Raw genomic sequence first — 4,670 nt, forward strand, 5'->3', positions numbered from 1 at the left:
AAGGCTTTTTATTAACTGTTTAAACACATTTACTATAAAAAAATAACATTTTTAGCCATTAAAGCTAAAGCATGTTGGCAGTCTGGGGACCGACACCCGCGTTTTTTCCTAGAAAAGTGTCCTTTACGCACCCTGTTTTTTTAAAGAAATGCCTTTTTAAATATTAATTTGGGGGGTGGGGGTGGAGGGCAAAACCTTTTTTAAAAAAAAGGTTTAAACCTATAAATAGAGGAACAAAAAACTTAACAAGACTGTTAAAGAAATATTGCTAATACAAGACTTTGACCGTTATTCGGAGCAACCACATGGTAAGAAACCTTACTATAATTTGCGTGGGTCGTCAAGGTATTATGCTAGCGTTATGCTCACTTAAAAGGCAATATTTTTTTCTTTTAAATAGGACGAGGCCTTTTTTCTTGACATTCCAGATGCCGCGCTACAAGCTTTAAACTTTGGTAAGCTAATTAATATGCTACACAAGAATAATTTATTTTTAAGATAAAAGGTTTTAAAAAATTTTATTTTTTTAATTTAGAACAAGATGGAAGTCAAAACCACCCAATAGTTTTCCTGAAATTACAGAAGAAGGTGTGAACTGTTTTTCAAATATGTGTTTTTTAAAATAAAAAAATCTGTAGTTGGAAATAGTGTGCCTTTTAGGGGCTTGAAAACCCTTAAAGCTTTTATTGTACAAAAGTTGCCGTTCTACCGCCCCTGCGTGGTGTAAACTATAATTTAAACGCGGTTTTTAGCCCGCTTATTGCAAAAACGTTTTTAAAATATATATTTTTGGGGAACAGCTTTGTTGTTGTTAGTTAAAAAAAGCCGTGTTAAAAAACATTCTGTTTATGTGTATCGGCAGACTCATCAAGCGTTATTCCTCAAGAAGAAATGTTGAAGGTGAGCGCGCTTAAAGAGGCCAAGAAATTTCCCTTTGAGGCAGCTGCAGTTGGAAGCAAGGGTATTAAGCACAGCGATTTTGAACAGCCCTGCGCGTCCAAATCTATTATTGCACAAAACCAGCCGGCACTAAAAAAGGCCAAAAAGTCTACCTCTAAAACAGCATTCGTTTTCAGGGAGGGGGGGAAAGGGGCTCAGACCCCCCCCAAGCTTTTGAACCACCCAAAGCTACCTCTACAACTTCCAGGAACCATGGTAAGCGAGGCAGAGGAGTTAAAGCCCCTAGTTTTCAACAGACCTTTGCCTCCCCGACAAAAAACAATTAGCTTTAAAAACAAACAACTCTGTGGAAGCAACCATGTTTACGCGTGGTTTGAGCAGGGTGAAGAAGTTAATCCCCCGGGTTTTGGAACCCGCAAAACCCTTGCCAGAAATAAGAATGTTCCTGTGGGGCTGGCTGCATCTGTTGCTGCTTTTAACTAGCTGTTTAGTGTTTGTACATCTCTAAAGCGTTTAATAGATAAAAAAGTTTTCAAAGCTAATTCTTGAGGTATTTCAAAAACAAAATTTTCCAGAAGAAAGGGTGGGTTTTAGACCAAAAAATAGCAGATACACGGGCACTAATTAAAAAAGTGGAAAGTGCGATAAAGGGGGAAGGAAGAGGCTGACTGCACATGAAACCTAAAAATGAAAAGAGGGGTAGGGAAAAAATGGAAAAAATCTAAAATAGTAAGAAGGCTTTTGGCCAAAAACATAAAAAAAACCAAAGCTATTTTAAAAAACAACCCCCCCAACCAAGAAAGGGAAATAGACCCTCCCACCCCTTCTTCTTCTTCTGAAGGTCCAGATTCCCCCGCTCCTGATACACCACCACAGGTGTATTTGGAGCGTGTAAGATACTGGATAAGACCCCGAAGGAAGTTTAAGGCTTATGACTATTTTGAAGAATTTCGTTTTGCTAATTTGGACAGAGTAACCAGGTTCACAGAAACCATGGTGGCCATCGACATCGCTTTTCAAAATTTGCTAGATGATATTAATAATCAGGTGGGCCCTGAAGATTTTGTACAGCTACGCTTAGATGTCCCGGTGATAAATCACCAGCTCTTTTCTTTACGGAGGCCTTGGGAAAATTTAAACGACGTAGATTTTTTAAATAACATCGTTAATGTGTTGCAAAATAACGCAGAGCTTGTGTGGTCCGAAACTATACGCCTGGCTGTTACACTTATTAATAACAGGGTTGGTGGAGTTGGGTCTGTAAGACCTCTAAAAACTATTACGTGCAGTAAAATTTTTGAAAAAAAAGAAAACATTTAATTGATTTAAATAACCAGGGTGACAACCTGTCTTTTGCCGGTAGCGTGCTGGGTCTTCTATCAGATAAAAAAGTTACAGATGCCCAGCTGTTAGAGAGGGCCAAACACCTTCATCAGGAATTGGGGTTTTCGGACCAAAAAATGATTAGCTTGACAGACGAGAGCTCTTTCGAAGTGTGCTTGGGGGTAGCTATTACCGTTATGTATTATGAAAATGAAAATTGGTGTTTTTTTAGAACGGGGGGTGTACAGCCTTCCCACGGCCTTTGAATTTAACGGGTGTTTTTTCACCGGTGCCCCATTTGCTATTGCGAAAATGATTACAACCCGTTGCTTAAGCCAAACCACGGACAGCTGTACAACAGAACCATCATTAAGGCTGAATTTTCAAAAAGCCAGGGGTTTTAGGTAAGGACTATGCTAGCAAACGATAACCAGGTGGAAAATTTTTTACGAGAAAAAAAGCTGCCACAACCTTTGGTTCCTAGAGACGCCCTTTACGGTGCTAGAACAAACGCCATTTACCATTATTACAAACCGCAGCCCGGGGAGCCGGTTCATTACTACGATTTTACCAACCTCTACCCTTTTGTTAACAAAACTAATCAATATCCTGTAGGACATCCCGTTATTGTGTATGAGGGTTTTGGGGATATCTGCCAGTATTTGGCGTTGCCAAGGTTAGAGTGTACCCTCCAAGAGGTTTGTATTTTCCCGTGTTACAATACAGGGTTGATGGTAAACTAATGTTTCCCCTGTGCGCACTTTGTGCAGAAACAAAACAAAAGGACCCCTGCAGGCACAATCAGGAGGAGAAGGCTTTAACAGGGGCTTGGTGCCCTATAGAGTTGGTGGAGGCTTTAAACAAAGGGTTCAGTAAAAAGGGGAGTGGAATCCACCCCATTGGATTATTTAGGAGATTTAACTAGCGAAATACCCCCAGATGATCACATTGTGGAGTTTGTGTCCGCGGGACCTAAAACATACGGGGACAAACTGTCCAGCGGTAAAACCTCTATGAAATTAAAAAGAATCACACTTAACTCTTTCGCTAACAAGAGGACTCCTAAAGGGTGGCATGTTTCTATGAAAGCCTTGGCAGAGCTAAACGTGCCTACGACAATCGTAGGGCATGTTACCAATGAACAATTTTTAGAGCGTCTAAAAGTAGGGCTAAAGCCTGTCAAGGCCACAAGTAGAGCCACCCCTTTTAAAAACGTCCCTGTTAAAAAACGAAAAATCGACTGGTTAACAATGTAAAATAAAAGACGTAAATAAAATTTTATTGGTGCACCTCTTTAAACACACGCAAGATAAACACGTTTGAACATGTTGAAAGATGCTTAAAACAGGTCTGGACATGCCGAGTCTTCATAGACGGTTACAACAGAAATTAACACAGAACTACACAGAGGACGCCCAATTGACCTGACACAAGCTAAAGCGCTAAGCCTGTGGAAAACCGTCTACGGGGGTAATTTTAAAATAAAGACGCAACGTGTGATTTCTAAAAAAGGGGATCAAGAAATAGTATCTAAAACAAAGTGCATTGTTGAAAAGGGGAATCAGCAAACCATTACCGATGAAATATTTATCGTTTCAGGGGTTTTATTAAGAGGACAAAGACAGGTGTATGCATTACAAGATTATGAAGGGGAGGAAGTCGTGCGGTCTTCTTATCCTGAAGACTTACAAAAAGTAAACCCTAACGAGGACTGCGTTTACAGGGTAGAAAATTTTTTAGCAGAAAAAGGTCAGGGAATAAACAAATTTTTTTTGTAAAATGGAAAGACTGGCCTAAGAAATTTAATAGTTGGCTTAAAGCGTCTCAAGTGCACTACCTTTAATAAAAAAATGACTGAAAAAAGTTTTTACATGACCTTACCAAGCAACGCCTGAGCGGGGTTTTTTCCTCAAAATACTAGTTCCAATTTTACAATAAAACTAGCCAAGCCTTTAAATTTAATAAGGCGGTGGGATGTCGCTTTATCGGAAATTTATTATTGTCACTTTCGGAACACGCTTCTTTACGAAACAGCATTTACTTTAGCCTCGGAAAAAAATTCCAACCCACAACATGGATTCCGGCTATTATTCAATCATTCACCATTTAATAGAAATCATCACGAATATAGACAAAGATGCCGAAAAACCAAATACCTACGTTATTTACAACCCTGTGACTAGAAGCGTTCAGTTAAAACCAAACGATGGAAAGTAGTTTTTTTCCACAGTGGGTAAATTGGCAACAATATTGGGAATGCTTTCAAATCATCCGTGTAGGATAGTACCCCGCAGACATTACGGGGTGGTTAACTCTTTATACGTGTACACGGATATAGTGGAACATCAGTTAGTGGGGGACTACTATGTGCCGCTGTTGCGCTGCGTTCCCATCCGCGGTAGCAACAACGAATTTCTTACAATAATGTATGACAAACCGCGTTACGT

At 39.7% G+C, this 4,670-nt stretch overlaps 1 long non-coding RNA gene across 1 annotated transcript; it reads left to right on the plus strand.

Moving 5' to 3' along the window:
- The first annotated feature begins 369 nt into the window (after positions 1 to 369).
- Positions 370 to 997, plus strand: LOC127042019 (uncharacterized). Its single transcript, XR_007771809.1, has 3 exons — positions 370 to 455; positions 536 to 588; positions 863 to 997. It is a non-coding gene; the product is annotated as an uncharacterized LOC127042019 (long non-coding RNA).
- Positions 998 to 4,670: the final 3,673 nt, after the last annotated feature.

The sequence above is a fragment of the Gopherus flavomarginatus genome, unplaced genomic scaffold (genome assembly GCF_025201925.1).
Source record: "Gopherus flavomarginatus isolate rGopFla2 unplaced genomic scaffold, rGopFla2.mat.asm mat_scaffold_1658_arrow_ctg1, whole genome shotgun sequence".
In the NCBI taxonomy this organism is placed as follows: Eukaryota; Metazoa; Chordata; order Testudines; family Testudinidae; genus Gopherus; species Gopherus flavomarginatus.